Below are 17,322 nucleotides of genomic sequence, written 5' to 3'. Positions count from 1 at the left end.
TGTGTGTGTGTGTGTGTGTGTGTGTGTGTGTTAAAGAGCTACCAGGACAACTCATTGTAGAGTGTGTGTGTGTGTTAAAGAGCTACCAGGACAACTCATTGTAGAGTGTGTGTGTGTGTGTGTGTGTGTGTGTGTGTGTGTGTAAAGGTTGACCCTACCTGGGAAAATCTGATTATGCCAGAAATATCCTAAAGAACCAAAAATAAGAAATTTCTAAATTTCTGTTTGAAAATGAAGTGGGGGACCAACACATGGCAGTTTCTTCAGGGCCACAGTGCCTTAGGGTTGGTAGTGCTGCCAGCACTAACTGCTGTTTAGAGAGTGAAGGGCCCAGAGTTACTTAACTCCAGCTTGGTCAAGTTGGACTTCTCTGGAAGCCCCATTGCCTTAGCTCCTGTTGTTTTGGCCCTTGCTTAATGAGTGCCAAGCTGCACCCTGAAACACTTGAGAGTTTTGTGTTGGGTTCATTTTCCATGCCCTTCCCATTGTACCTGACTTTAAATCTTGACAACAAAAAGTAAAGGTACTAGTTGTGTTGGATTCTTATATATACACATACATCCGTGTGAGCCTGTGGTCATGGTGATAACTGCTCTTTAAGATAGGTTGGGTTCTGCTCTGTAGAAGGATCAGAAGGCTACTGGTTGCTGCTTCATAATCTTTGTTGTTGAACAAAGGACAAAAGGGACTGTTAAAGGCTTTCTTGGAGGAGTAGCAACCTCAGGGTAGCTGCATGGGTCAAGGAGCAGCCTAGTGATGATTTGTCTAACGGTACATCCAAGACACCACAGATTGCTCCAGAATGACTTGGGTTTCCTTCAGAGGACAGGAACTCACAGACCTGTGAAAATAGAAACTTAACATATCCCAGGATGACAAAAGCCCTTGTTTATATATTTTAAATAAAATGCTTTAAAAAAAAAAGTCTGCATTACTTAATGCAAATATAAAACTTAAAATTTGGCAAATAGTGCTTTATTCCTCTAGTAATATTTTCTGTGAGTTCTTGAATTTGCTATTTTATGGGATTCAAGTAGAATATAGCCAAAAAATAACTTCCCAATAAAATAAACTTTGATTTTTCAATATTTCTGATTTATTTGGTCCTTTAGGAGCTGAGTAACCAGGACTTTAACTGAACAGTGGCTGCATAGTGTTAGCTATATCGTGAAACAACTTCAGGAAAATATTCAAGCCCTTGGTAGCTCATTAATGCCTCAGGTGTTTAGTGTTAGGTCAGGTGTGGTGGCTCACATCTGTCTCAGCACTCAGAAAGCAGTTTGAGGTCGCCCTTTCTACATAGGCAGAGACAGCTTGGGCTACACAAGACCCTGTCCCCTAAAAAAAAAAAAAAAAAAAAAAAAAAAAAAAAAGTTGCATTCCAGTGAGACAGAAAAGCTGCCCTGATTCTGTTCCACTCAGATAAACCTTTCTTCCGCTCTCATCCTTCAGGGGAGTGTGTGAAGCTGTGCTGAGAGGAAGTTGATATTTGCTGTTCATAACAAAAAGGTTGGGAATAACATAGTTTAGGAACCATAAGAATAAACTGGGTATGGTGGCACATGCCTATAATTTCAACACTTCAACCCAGGATGGTTGCTGTGAATTTGAGGCTAACTTGGGCTCCATAGTAAATACCAGACCAGCGAAAGCTACATTCCTAGACTACTTAAGTTCAGAAAGCAAACACTTTGAAACACGGTTCTTGAGTAGGCATGGGTTGGTCCTAGGATCTTGGGAGGAACAAGGGAGGAAGGATTGTTGCATAAGACAGTGGTCTCATACATTGTACCAGACCCATATGCTACTAAGAACCAGTGTGAGCACTGCAGATGCCAGGCAGACTTGGTGGCCCAATGGCATGTCCTAATCAAGCTATTTACTTTTCAGAGCAGCTTTACTGAGTTTACGTATAACAGAAGCGCCTATGGAAACAGCATCTAAGGAATTAGAAATGCATCTGCGTGACAGAATGTTGTTATCATCCTCAAAGTTGCCTCCTGTCCCTTGAGTTAGTTCTCTCCATCCATCAACCCAAGCCACCATTGTCCAGTTCATGTTGTGTATTAGATGAAATCAGTATGGTTTTCCTCAACGTGACTGAAAAGCATTACTTGAGACAGTTTCCTTCAGAGAATAGCATTCTGTTACTTGAATATGCTGTTAATCTATTAGTGTGAACCTCAGCTGTTTTTACTTTGTGTTGTTATGAATAAAACGGTTATGAACACTTATATACATTGTGTGGGAACATATAACTTCAATTTTCTTCAATAAATTTTGGTGATAAAATTGCTGAGTCATGTGGTGTTTACATCGTAAGACATTGCCAAGTTGTCACAAAGTTATGTTTCACTTCCCACTAATACCACACCTCATTGGTACACACCTATAATCCGATGTTGAAGAGGTGGAGGCAGGAAGGTTAGGAGTTCAGGGCTAGCCTCAGCTACATACCAGGAGTTCAGGGCCAACCTCAGCTACATACCAGGAGTTCAGGGCCAGCCTCACCAGGTTTAAGGCCCGTGCTTCATGAGGTCCTTTCTCAAAAAAGAAAGAAAGAAGGGAAGAAAGAAAGAAAGAAAGAAAGAAAGAAAAGAAAGAAAGAAACCAGGTGATGGTGGCACACATCTTTAATCCCAGTACTTGGGAGGCAGAGGCAGGCAGATCTCTTGAGTTTGAGGGCAGCCTTGTCTACAAGAGCTAGTTATAGGACAGCCTCCAAAGCAATACAAAAAAACCTGTCTCAACCCCCCCCAAAAAAAGAAAATGATAAAGTGCTTCGATTATCAGTCATTCACCATCCACTCTTCCCCAGCCAGAGAACCCTCTGACCATCATACTCTCTGTAGGTCTGCATTTCTGGTTATCTAGCCCATGTCCATGGACGTCAATATGCTCTTGCATTTGACGTTGTTTACCTTAATCTTCAGCCATGCTTAGTGCAAACAGTTGTCCTTATTTTAGTGAATACTGTAATACATGTGGCTCTGCCACATTTTATCTGTCCACTAATTGGTAGAAACTTTTGTTCCTGCTTTTGTGGATGGCTGTTCTGACGAATACTGGTTTGACCACCTACCCTCATGTCTGTGTGGGCATTTGTTTCCAGTAGGTGCTGAAGAGTGGAATTGCTGGGTCATGTGCATGCAGCTCCCTTCCTCTCTTTTGGTCTCATCCTCCAGACCTCTAGATTCCTGGCTGTACTGCCCTCTGTTCCAAGTGAGTCTCTTGTCCCTGTGCTGATGACCACATTGGTTTTTCCCTGATTTTGTACCTTCTACATCAACACTGTTTCCAACACTGACCTACACCAGAGTTTCTGCCACTTTACTCCCAGTCCATTTGGTACTCCTGGCAGGCTCCACCCTGGTAGACTACTCTGCCCCTGAATCTGCTCTATTGTATACTTTCCATCAGTTTCCAAAGTTTGTCAAGGCTGGGTTAGGGTGTGGTGCTTGTGTGTGTGTAAACCTGTGGTCATTAGGCTGTTCAGTTTTTACTTGATTCAAATTCCTTATAGACTTCAAGGTTGGGGGGCCGTACACATATCTTATTAGGTGATCTGTAAATGCTAGTCTATGGATAGCCTCAATGAAAATGTTCTATTTTAATGTCAGTTTATTAGTGTGTTCTTTTCCTGTCTTCCTGTCTTTTGTCCTAAGAAATTCTCGCTTAATACATAGTCACAGGTTTTTCTCTATAGCTCTTATATTTAGATCTATAATACAGCTGAAATCAGTTGCCTACTGGTGACAATAGCGGTTATGGTTTGTGTTTCTCCATATGACTCTCCAGCTAGTTCTCCCCCCTCCCCCATGTGAACCCGTTTCTTTAGTCCCTGTGGTCTGCTGTCCCCATGCTAATGTGTCACCGTCGTGATTATTGTTGAATTATACTGACTCTAAAGCCATCATGTAGGCATAGAATTACGAATTGTGTTTTCTGTTTGCTCTGTTTTCTTCCAGTTCTTAGTAGATTATTCTAACAGCTCCATACTCTTGATTTAACAGCACCAGGAAAGATGTCACATGCATAAACTTCATTGTCGCAAGTGTGCAGTCCATGTTTTTGGTATATCTACAAAATCATGCAGCTGTTTCCAGCAGATAATTTCATCACTCTAGAAAGAATGTCTGTGTTCTTTAACTCTCACCCCCCACCCTTCCCCTATGCCCCAGGAATTACCAGTGACCTGCTTTCTTTCTGCCTCTGCCTCTGCCTCTGACATTTCGTCAGTGGAATCTGACAGCATGTGGCCTCTTGGACCTTGTTCCTTTCACTTAGCCATCATGTTTTTTAGAGTTCATCTGTATATTGCCATAAATTCTTTATGTCATTTGTGCAGATTAGAAGTTCATCTTATGGGTAGCTTTTTCTTGATATCCTCTGGAGTTTCCACTCTGGCGATTTGGAACAATAATGTTGCCATTCACATTAGTGTGAACACGCCTTAATTCATTTGGGTCTACACCTCAGAATGTGGTAATTTGTTACAAGCAGTTTTCCCCCAGCCTGGACCCACAGCCACACCAGCCCCAAATAACACACAGAGACACTGTATTAGATATAAGGCTGTTGGCCTGTTACTAGCATTTCTTATTGTCTAGCTCTATCTTAAATATTAACCCATTTCTATCAATCTATGTATTTCCACGTGGTCTTGGCTTACCGGATAGAGGGTATGGAGTTCTGCTCTCTCGGTCCTACATGTTAAATCTCCTCCTACCTCCTCCCGAATTCTCCTTGTCTCCTAGTCCCACCTATCTTGCTTTCCTATTGGCCAACACTGCTTTATTCATTAACCAGTAAGAGAAACATATTTACAGAATGACATCTTCCATCAGTAATTCTGTTGAAATGTCTGGAAATGGCCAGGCTTTTTGTTTGCACCATTTCACAATTCTGCAGTTCATGGCCATCCAGCAGCCATGAGGGTGGGGAGTGCTTGACTTTGATTGCCCTTTCCATAGTGATTATGTTGTATCACTGTTTGCCTTTTCCTATGCTTATTGGCCACTTGTGTTTCTAGAGCATTGTTCAGACCCTTTGCTCATTTTAAAGTTAGTTTTCTGTTACTGAGTTTTGCCTACTAGCCTATAGTCAGATGTTGAATTTGCAAGTGGTTTCCACCATCCTTCTATTGCTTCTAACCTTGGCAGCCTTGATTCCCGTGAAGAACGATTTATCTGTTTTCTTCCTTGGTTGCTTGCGCATCAAGTGTATCAAAGAAACCATTGCCTAAGCTAAGTCAGAAAGATTTACACCTGTGTTTTCTCCCAGATTTTTTATAGTTTTGCCTCTTACACTTAGGTCTTCACTATACCTGGTATTCGTTTCTGTGTGTGACGTGAGTTGTGGAAACCTAACTTAATTCTGTGGTGTGTTGACGTCCAAATAACTATGTATTTGTGGTATGCTTTGAGGCTCCAGACCTGGGGCTTTTCTTTGTTTGTTTTTGTTTTTCAAGACAACATCTTACAGTAGCACTGCCTGTCCTGGAACTTGCTCTGTAGACCAGTCTGACCTTGAACTCATAGAGATCTACCTGCCTCTCCCTCCCATGTACTGGGATTAAAGGTGTGTACCACCACCACCTGGCTCGGACTTTTTAGCTATGTATGAAAAGTTAGTTTGTACTTGTGTGTAGTGCCAGTCTGTAAGCATCAATGCACATTTTTGTAGTTACTAAATGACAGTAATAATGCAGGTGGCAGGAGACTCCTTCACTGACACTAAGTTGTTGACAGCTGTCTTGGCTCTCTAGTGTTGTCACAGATACTGGAAGTACCCTCAGATATTACACACGTGGCCTACCACTGAAGTGTGCCATTCTTCAAGCCTGTCCCATGGACCCACTTGTGAATGTTCGTGGTATGTTCTCAGTTAGCACCCCATTAACTGCCTTTGTTAGTGGGCATCACACCTCCAGATCCAGACCCAAAAGCTGCCTGTAATGTTCTCGGCCTTTGTGGTTGTTGTTTTTAAAAGATTTTATACATCTCAAATTACAGGATTTTCTGTTCTCTCCTAGTACTTCTGTGGTTGGTTCATTTTTAAAACTTCCAAATATTTAATCTATCTATAACTTTTAAAACTACATACATTTTTATTGTACACAATACTCAGAAAAAAAATATCTTAAGTGGATTTTTGCTTTGGGGGAAATGAACTACTTAAGCTTTTTGATTCCCACTGAGTCAGGAAACTAACAATCCAAAAATAATTTGAAATCATAAATTAAAAGGGCAATAGGAACTGGGGAGACAATCTAGTTGGTAAAATACTTGCCACACAAGATGAAGGCCTGAGTTCAGATCCCCAGCATACACATAAGAAGGCAGCCATGGCAATCTGTGTCCATGTCTCCAAGTACTGTGGAGGTGGAGACAGGCAAATCCAGACAATCCTGGAGGAATTGGTAACTCCTGGTTCAGTGAGTCACTCCGTCTCTAAATCGTAAGGTGGAGAGTGACTGAATTGACTTCAGGCTTCCATCCACCTGTGCATAAGTTCTGATCACACAGAAGAACCACTCAGGCCCACTTCAACAGATGAAAGTGATGCAGTATTGAACTTTGAGGAGTCATCTGATATGTGATACATAGGTTGACCACAGAGAGACACAATAAGGCTATTATTGAAGCTGTGTAATCCGGCTTTTGATATTCTTGTATCAGGATTTGGTCATAATGAAATGATGTTCTTATTGTGTAGACCGTTGTGCTAAGCAGAATTATTTAATCTTCACAGTAGCCCAGTCCAAAGACTGGAATGAAGACACGGAGAGGTTGAGTGGTTTGCCCCAGCACAGGTCTCTAGAAGCTACTACTGAAGGCAGGCAGGCCTATAATGGTTAGGACTCCTAGCTCCAGAAATGAGAGTGGGGGAGGGGGCACGAAGTGAAAGGTGAAGCCTGGTAAGATCTGAGTCTAGGGAATGTCTAGCACTGGATGTCTTGTTCCCTTTGGTCTTGATGGCAGTTATATGAGTTACTTTTATGTCACTGTAATAAAGCACATGACCAAAGAACTTACAGGGGAAGGGCTTCCTTGGGCTCCATCATATAGGGGAAAGGTGGGCATGGTGGCTGGAGTTGGAAGCTGAAAGTGTGCATTCAGAACCACAGGCAGGGATCAGAGTAAATTGGGAATCCCTGTGCTGGAGGCCCAGCCCAAGTTACATTTCCTCCAATAAAGCCATCTCTGAAACTTACCCAGATAGCACCACCAGCTGGGGACCAATTATTCAAATGCATGAGACTATGGGAGGGGGAATATATTCCAACCAGCACAGCAGTGAACAGTGAGACTTACGATAGCATGCCCATGGAACACAGGAAGCCAAGTTGTCACACAGGGAAAGGGCAGATGTACCCAGGACCTTGGGAACCCTCTCCTTCCAACGGTTGAGTGGAAACTTCTAGGGTCAATGAAGTGAATTTCCTCACTGTTCTAGCAAAATACCTGACCAAAGCATCTGGAGAAAGATACCTTTTGGTTCATGGCTTCAGAAGGTGGCCAAGCAGAGCAGCTTGGAAGGTGCCAGTAGGAGCATAATATAGTTTATGAGAGCAGGCAGGAAGCTAGCAGATATAGACTGTTGGTCTCTTTTCTCCAGTCAGGCTCCAAATCCCCAAAAGTCCCACAGTCTTCCAAAGCAACACTACCAGTTGGTAAGGAATCCACACACATGAGCCTGGTGGGTATGTGTGTGCTTGTGTGCATGCATGCTCGTGTGTGTGTGTGTGTGTGTGTGTGTGTGTGTGTGTGTGTGTGTGTGTATGAGAGAGAGGTCTAAACACCACTGAAAGGGATCAGCCCTTAGGCTGTAGGTCAGTCATCTGGGAGAGTCAGCTGGGTTTTAAGATGAGGTCCAGGGTAAGAAGAACTGAGAGAAGAAAGTGGCATTCTGGGACAGCTGTGTGGGTTTCGGCCCTCTTCCCCCACTCAGTTTTCCAGCTGTTCTTTGTGAAATGTGAAAGAGGTATCAGCAGGCAGAAAAGCAAGAACTTATGGAGGCAAAAACAGAGCTGTTACCAGAGAACAAAAGCTGGCCCAAGTGGGTTCCAGAGTCGTGACTGCTACATGCCAACCCTTCCTGTTTCAGTGGTGCGGGGTAGAGGAGGGTGCTTAGTGGTTCAGATCCCCTGCTGCTCTTGCAACCTGAGTTCCATTCCCAGCACCCCAGCTGCCATCCAACCAGAGTGCCTGACTGAGAGTTTCACATACCTCAGAACTGAGGGACTTGAGGTGTGGCTGTTGTCCCTGTATCTCACTAGGGATGAGGTGATTGGACACACTAAAAGAAAACTAGAGCAGGCCTGCTCCAGAAATGAGAGGTTTGCAACTTACTTCTTTACTTGTGGCCACTAAATAGGTTTTCTCCTACCCCCTGTTCCTTTTTGTTTATTCACTTGTTTTGTTTTGTTTTGTTTTGTTTTTTTCAAGGCAGGGTTTCTCTGTATTGCTTTGGAACCTGTCCTGGCACTCATTCTGTAGGCCAGGCTGGCCTCAAACTCATGGAGATGCCTCTGCCTCTGCCTCTGCCTCTATCTCTGCCTCTACCTCTGCCTCTACCTCGGCCTCCCAAGTGTTGGGATTAAAGTCATGCACCAACACTGCCCAGCTTCTATCCCTTATTCTGATCTTTGGATGTTTGAGAACCCCAAAAAGGAAGAGAAATATGTACACTTAGAGTGAGCCAGGTTACACCAGGGTTGTGTTCAAGAAAGAAAGGGGACTGAGCAGTTGCCACACAAGTATTCTGCACCCCAACCCACAGGAATGAGCTGGGTGTGTCTCCTAGTGCTAGGAAGGCAGACACAAGTGATCCCTGGAGCTTGCTGGTCAGTCAGCCTAGTCTAATAGGAAAGCCAGGCCAGTGAAAGACCCCGACTGAAGATGACAAGGTGGCTTGCTCTTGAGGAATGTGTCCCAAGGTTAACTAGCCTCTGGCCTCTACATACTCAAAGGTACCCATACATATATCCACCACATGCATGCCACACACACAGTGGAGGATGGGGAGGTAATGCTGGTTGAAACATTTCAGAAGAGTTAAATCTGCTCTCTTTAACACTGTGAGGCATTACTGGGCATTAGGCCCTCCTTCTAGGAAGGGGGTTGATTATGTGTCAGTACCGGCTTGCTAATTATCACAGAAAGGAAATGGAGTTCACAAGGTAAATCGTTTTAAGGTAAAGCTAAAGAAAGGTTATTTTGGTGTATGGTTGTCCTAATTTTCTATTGCTATGATAAAATACCATGACCAACCTGGTGGTGGCGGTGGTGTACACCCTTAACTCCAGCACTAGGGAGGCAGAGGCAGTCTCATCTCTGAGTTCCAGGACATCCTAGTCTTCACAGCAAGTTCCAGGACAGCTATGGCTATGAAGAGAAATCCTGACTTGAAAAACAAAATACAAAACAAAAGTAACACCATGACTGTGACAGTTTGAATGTAATTGGTCCCCATATTCTCATAGGGAGTGGCACTATTAGGAGGTGTGGCTTTGTTGGAGTGGGTGTGGCCTTGTTGGAGGAAGTGTGTCATTGTGGGGGTGGGCTTTGAAGTTTCCTATGCTCAGGATCCTGCTCATAGTTTTGTCAACTGTTGCCTGCAGGATGTAAGCTCTCAAGTACTACTCCAGCACATGTCTGCCTGCACACTGCCATGCTCCCCATCATGACATAGTGGATTAAACCTCTGAAACTGTAAGGAAGCCATCCTCGTTGAATGTTTTCCATATAAGAGCTGCCATGGCCATGGTGTCTCTTTATAGCAATAAAAGCTCTAACTAAGACAGTGAGCAAAACCAAGCTGTGTAATAAAGGGTTTACTTCATTTTACACTTCCACATCACAGTCCATCTTTGAGGTTGTCTTAGAGCTTCTGGTGGAGTCACCAGAAGGACAGAGGAGGAGCAAGACATGCAGGAGGACAGGTAAATATCATAAGTTATGTGGCAACACATAGATGAATAGAAATGGGTTAATTTATGTTAAAAAGGGTTAGTGGGACAAGCCTAAGCTATTGACTAAGCTTTCATAATTAACGGTAAGTCTCCATGTGGTGATTTGGGAGCTGGCAGGAGGGACAGAAAATTTCAATTACAATGTAGTGAGACCCTGCGCCCCCTGCAAAAAAAGAACCAAAATATATTTTGCTGCCTGGCCCTCTGTGTAGAATCTCTATCTTTACTAATGTAACATTATCTACGGTCTTCTGATTATTTCTGCTGTATAACAAAGCACCTCAAACCTAGTGACTTCAATGACAGTGCTCATTATTTTATCACCACATTGTACTATGGGCTGGACTGTTCAGGACTGATTGCTCATCTTTGCTCCAAGCACTTTAGTTTGAGCTGGTGATGACAGAGGTTCAGGTTGGAGTTGCCCAAAACTTCACTCTTGTCTGCTGGTTGACGTTGGTGGTCAGTGTGGATCTCACTCAGCTGGAGATCTTTGCTGGAACACCCACTGTGAAGATGAGTGTTAACTGTCTACTTGATAGACTGTAGAATCACTTCTGGGCATGACTCCAGGGAATTAATTTAATTGTGTTAATTGGTGTTTGGAGACCCACCCACTGTGAGCAGCACCATTCCCTGGCTGGGATTCCACACCACATATGCACTACATAGGTGGAGGAAGACTACTGAGCTTCAGCAAGCACTCAGTGCTCTCTGCTTCTGACTGTACCACTCTGTTTCAAGTCCTGCTGCCTTGGTGTCTCTGTCATGATGGACTATAACCCAGACCTGTCAGTCAAATAAATCCTTTCTCCCTTATACCCCTTTGTTGAAGCATTTTATCAGCACAGGGGGAAAAGAAACCAAGACACTTACCAGTACCATGTCTAAGTGGCAGCTTGACTTCCTAACAGCAGGGAATGGGTTCTCAGTGTGATTTTCTGAGAGAATAAGGCAAAAGTGCTTGGATTTTTATGATATCAGCTCACAAGTCTCACACAGTCACTTCCACTCCATCGTGTTCGTGGACAGAACACAAAGGTCTTCTATGTTTAGAGGAAGAAGATAGGCCCAGCACACAGGAAGGGGTATTACAAGGCATGTGAGGTTGGTAGACCAGTTGTCCCTCTTTGGAAAAGACAGTTTAGCATAACTCAAGATTGAAGATGAATTAGCTACAACAGCATGATTTTAGTATTAAAATCATAGCCCCAAAATTCCTAACTTCTCATGTCTCTGGTCTTCTTTCTAAACTTATCTCTGCCTTTCCCCTGGCCTTTACTTCCTTTAATGCTGCCAATTCAGACAGCAGGTTCTACAACTTGCACAGCTGGAGGTGCTACCAAGAGAAATGATGGTTTGCCTCTGTAGAAAACATTTCTTGTGAGAAAGAAATAATAACTGGTTCTCTGTCCCTGTGCCCTCATTCTGTGTGATGGGACAGAAGCTTGAGTACCAGCCATCTAATTAAGTACCTTCCATCTGTAATGACCACCCTCAAGGCTTGTGGTCTCCAGCCCAAGCGGGCAGGTTCATAGATTTTGCGACTCTTTCTGTGATCAGTTCTCCCTGGGCTCTGCTGGGTCTGTGGTGCTTAAAGAAAACACTGCCACGTAGCTCTGCCCTCTTTGGATAAAGGCCACAAGGAGAGACATGTGTCCCAGCAATCAGTACACAGGGAAGAGATAAGGTGGTCTCTTTAGCCCTGTCAAGGTCCTGATTTCTTTGGATTATGCCACTGGCATGAGGCCTCCTTGAGCTGCATGTATACCACAAGAGAAACTTCTGCTGTATGTAAGCTGTTTCATCCTTGGGAGTCTGCTTCTTTCTGTGGCTATTCATTCTTAATTTACCTGGACTACTTTAGTTACCCTTATTGCGGTAGCAGAGTACTCTGAAATTTTAGTGGCTTCAAACCACAGCCAGTCTTAATTAACCCTGATTACATAGGTCAGAAATTTGGGCTCTCTAATATGCTTGTTTGTGCAGCTACAATTAGCAGGTGGATCTCATGGAGTCTAGCTGGGCTGCAGCTCCTTGGTAGGTGCTGGCTGCTGGCTGGACCACGTGCTTCCAGCATGCTTGTCTGAGCTCGTTCTTGTGATAGTGGGCATGTTCCCAGGAGCAAGAGGGAACAAGCCCCATTCTACAGATACTTTCTAAGCTGCTCTGGCTTAGTGCACACCGCTGTTCCATAGCCCTGACTCATTACACAGGCTAGAAGGACACAGGATTTATGGGGGCCATTTCCTGCTACAGTCTGTTGTATATGTGACAAGTAGGCAAAGCAGGCACTTGGTTCACTTTTGTGTAACAGCTGAATTGCATATTCGATTATAAAGTCCAGCTGTGAAGCTGTTTTCATAACCTCCTGAAGCAATTGAAAAATGTTTTTTTTGGGGGGGGTAAAAAAGGTGGCTCTTTGTACAGCCCCAGCCTAGCTTGAATGTTTGATCCTACTTCAGCTTCCTGAATAGCCGGGATGTAGATATGTTCCTCAATGTTCCACTTCTGAATCAACCGTATAAGTGTTAGGCATAATAAAATCTCTATTATTTTCATTACGCTTCAGGTCTGGATATGAGATACTTGCCAGTCATCATGGTTGGAATGTGGCTTTTCTTTCAGGGTTCATGTGTGAAAGGTGGTGATATTGGCAGGCAGTGTGGGGCCTTTAAGATGTGAGGTCACAAGGAGGTCCATAGGCCATGGGGAAACACCCTTGGAAGGAATTAGGGTAGCTCTCTTTGGATCCCTGAGGTAGTTTTCAAAAGAAGGTCATAAAATTGGGTGTGAAGGTTCATGCTTGAGATTCAAAAGTAGAGGCAGGAAAATCCAGAGTTCCAGGTCATTCTCAACTATACAACGAGTGAGCGAGCTTGAGGCCACCCTGGGATACTGAGAGCCTATTAACACACAGGCGAAAAAAAAAAAAAAGCTGGATATTGTCCTTTCAAGTTGCTGTGAAAGAAGCCTGGCCCTCCCCTCTAGACATCCCCAAGTCTTCCTACCATTCCTGTTCCTACCACTAGGACACCACCTTTTAGGAGATCCCCACGGAGCCATGCTGGCATTACTGCCATCACTAGGCCCCAGAAGGGTGAGCCTCGCACACCTTTTATAAAGTTACCCAGATTCGGGTGTTTTGTTTCGTTGATAGAACAATGAAGACTGCTTATTCATTTTTCACTGAATAACTGTAAAAGCCATAATTACATTGTAAGTTTTAATTACTATGCCCAAAAGATTCATGAAACAAATTGCCTCTGGTCTATAATCCCCTTGACCAAGGACAGATAGTTCCTGAAATGCTGAAGGCTATTGTTTATGGGAGATAACAAGCCACAAGTTTTTCATTCCCCTTAACAAGTTTTTTTTTTTTTTTTCTTAATCCATCTGCTCCAGATGTGCTTGATCACATGTGGGCAGGGAAGATTCACAGGTTGGAAGTACTTCAAGATGTATACTTGTCGCTGATTAGGCATTAGTCACAGGGATGCGAGCCTTTAATCCTTACACTTTATGGGGCAGAGAGGCAGGCGAGTCTCTGTGAGTTCAAGGCCAGCCTGGTCTACAGAGCAAGTTCCAGGACTTCACCGAGAAACCGTGTCTGGAAAAAAACAAAAACCAGTCAAATAATGAAAACTTTGATAAGACAATGTTTGACTCAGGTCCATCATATGTGAAGTTGAGGAATATCAAGTTTATTTCTGGAGTATACTAGTGCCATCCTGCCAACTGAATGTTGGCAGATACCAGCTCAGTCATGTTTTAGAAGCCTCTTGTCCCTCAGGCTAGAGGCTGATAAAGTAGTGTAAGAACCAGATAAGGGGCTGGTCTTAACAAACACCCTTACCATCTCCAAAATGTTGCGCTTAGATCATGTAGAATTTTCTGTCAGAAAATGTAGTGGACATATGCTACACTCTGGTGGCTCAGAACCGGGTACCCTTTTCTTTCAGGAGGATCTCTAGAGTCTTCTGGGTGGAAGAGAATGGGACATTTCATCTGTGTATGTCCTGGGAACTGAAGCTCTGAACATCAGCCTTCATGACTGAGTCAATGGTCCTGGCCACACTGCTGCTGTATCTTCTTGCTTAGCTGTGCAGAACTGTCTTAGTTCCTGCCATTTTTAATTCTAGTCATCTCTGCCTCAAGAAGACCCATGTGATACATCTTCCTTTTGCTTAAGATGCCCGGAGAAGGATTCTGCCATTTGCCAATAGAGAAACAAAAAGCACTAGAGAGGTTGATGTTCCAGATGGATTTGGAAGGCTCCTATGTTGAAGGCATGGTCCACAGCACAGCAATGCTCAGAGGTGAGCCTTGTGGAAATGACTGGATCATAAAGTATCTGGCCTCATTAATTGATTAATCCTTTTCTGGATTCATAATGTGACAAGCTATTGGAGAGTGATGGAAACAGCAGGAGGGATTGAGTTGAAAGGTATGGGTCTTGGCTACACCTTGTACCCAAAACCCTTTCCCCTTCCTCTGTCACTGAGGTGAGCAACTGTTCCCCTGATTATTCCCACTGTCTATGTGCCCAGAAACATTCAAGCTCTAGGAAACATGAATTGCAACTGTCAGCCAAAATAAGCCACTCTTCCTGTTAAATTATTTATGTTGGTCCTTTGTCACAGCTATGGAAAGCTAACACAAAAGGACATGAATATTGATGAATATTGATTTGACCTGGTTTCTGCCTTGGCCTACCAAATGAACTTTCTTGGTCTTTTCTTTCCTCTCTTAATTCCTTCCTTCCTTCCTTCCTTTTTTTTTTTTTTTTTTTTTTTTTTTTTTTTTTGTTTTTGTTTTTTGTTTTGTTTTGTTTTTTTGGTTTTTTTTTCTCTTCCAGATAGGGTTTCTCTGTATTGCTTTGGAGCCTGGAACTTGCTTTGTAGACCAGGCTGGCCTCCAACTCACAGAGATCCACCTGCCTCTGCCTCCTGAGTGCTGGGATTAAAGGTGTGCGGCACCACTGCCCAGCTTGGTCAACCAGCTCTTGTTCTGATATATGAATTACCCGACATGAATACTGTCTTAGTTAGGGTTTCTCTTGCTGCAACAAAACGCCATAACCAAAACACAAGTTGCGGAGGAAAGGGATTATTTGGCTTATACTTAGATATTGCTGATCATCATCAAAAGACATTAGTCACTCTCTCTTATGACAGATTTGGTGTATCTGGCCTTACTTACATTGAGGTTGCAGATCCATTTGGAGTTGATTTTTATGCAGAGTGATAATCTATTTGCATTCTTCTACATGCAGACATCCAGTTTGACCAGCATTATTTGTTGAAGATGCTGTCTTTCTTTTTTCCCAGTGTGTTTTTGTTTATTTTTTTTTAATCAGGTATCTATGGGTGTGTTGATTTATTTCTTGGCCTTCAGTTCTATTCCACTGATCAGTGTGTCCAATACCATGCTATTTTTGTTGTTGTTACTATAGCTCTGTGGTAAAATTTGGGATCAAGGACAGAAGCACCTTTAGCAGTTCTTTTATTACTCTGGAGTTTTAGCTATCCTGGGTTTTTTGTATTTTCATTTGAAGCTGGATATTGTCCTTTCAAGTTCTGTGAAGAATTGTATTGGGAATTTTTATGGGGATTGCATTGAATCTGTAGATTGATCTGGGTAGTACAGTCATGTTTACCATATTAATCCTACTGATCCATGAACATGGGAAATCTTTCCATCTTCTGATACGTCTTCAATTTCTTTCTTCAAAGACTTGAAAGCTTTATCATATAAGTCTTTCACGTGCTTGGTTAGCATTACCCCAAGATATTTTTTGAGGCTATTGTGAAAGGTGTTGTTTCCCTGGTTTTCTTTTCAGTATTTTTGTATATAGGATGACATTGATCTTTGTGAGTTCATTTTGTATTCTGCTACTTTGCTAAAAAGTGTTTATCAGCTGTAGAAATTCCCTAGAATTTTTAGGATCACTTATCTATACTGTCTTATCATCTGCAAATAATGATACTCTGACTTCTTCCCTTCCAATTAGTATCCCCTTGATCTCCTTTGGTTGTCTTATTGTTCTAGCTAAGACTTCAAGTACTATTGAATAGGTGTGGAAAGAGTAGATATCTTTGCCTTGTTCCTGATTTTAGTGGAAATGCTTTGAGTTTCTCTCCATTTAAGTTAATGTTGACTTTGGGCTTGCTATAAATCGCCTTTATCGTGTTGTGGTATGTCCCTTGTATCCCTAATGGCTCTAGGGCTTTTATCATGAAGTACTGTTGGATTTTGTTAAAGGCCTTTTCTACATCTAATGAGATGATCATGTTGTTTTTGTCTTTCATTCTGCTTATATAGTGGATTACATTTATTGATTTCAGTATGTTGAACTATGCTGTATCTCTAGGATGAAGCCTACTTGACCATGATGATCATATTGATTTGTTCTTGTTTGCAACTATTTTATTGTGAATCCTTGCATCTATGTTCATAAGAGAAGCTGATCTATAATTCTCTTTCTTTATTGAGTCTTTATGTGGTTTAGGTATCTGGCTAATTGTAGCCTCCCAAAAAGAAATGAGCAATGTTCCTTCTGTTTCTATTTTATGGAATATTTTGAGGAGTATTGGCATTAATTCTTCTTTGAAAGTCTGGTAAAATTCTGTGCCAAAATCATCCGTCCTTAGGCCTTTTGGGGGTTGAAGGGAGACTTTTAATGAATGCTTCTAAAAGAAATATAGGTCTTTTTAATACTTAACTGATCTTGATTTAACTTTGGTAAGTGGTATATATAGAGAAACATACCCATGTCTTTTAGATTTTTCAGTGTGGCACACTACAGGCTTTTGAAGTATGTCCTTATAATTCTCTGGATTTCCTCAGTGTCTGTTGTCATATCCTCTCTTTATACTAGTTTTGTTCATTTGGGTATTCTCTCTCTACATTTTAGTTAATTTGGCTAAAGGCTTGTCAATTTTACTGATTTTCTCAAATAATCAATTCTTTGTTTCATTTTTTCTTTATATTGCTTTTATTTTATTGATTGCAGCCCTGAGTTTGATTATTTCTAGCCATCTACTCATGTTGGGTGTTATTTTTTCTTGTTCTAGGACTTTCAGGCGTGCTGTTAAGTAACTAACATGAGATGTCTCCAATTCCTTTATGTAAACACTTAGTTCTATGAACTTGCCTCTTAGAACTGCCTTCATTGTGTCCCATAAGTTTTGTTTATGTTGTATCTTCATTTTTATTCCATTCTAGAATGGTTTTCTTTCCTAATTTCTGTCTTGACCCATTTTGTTGTTGTTGTTGTTGTTGTTCAGTAGTGAGTTGTTCAGTCTCCATGAGTTTGTAAGCTTTTCTTGTTTTCTGTTGTTGAA

This window comes from Phodopus roborovskii, unplaced genomic scaffold (genome assembly GCF_943737965.1).
Source record: "Phodopus roborovskii unplaced genomic scaffold, PHOROB, whole genome shotgun sequence".
NCBI lineage: Eukaryota > Metazoa > Chordata > Mammalia > Rodentia > Cricetidae > Phodopus > Phodopus roborovskii.
Note: the sequence above shows the minus strand (reverse complement) of the source record.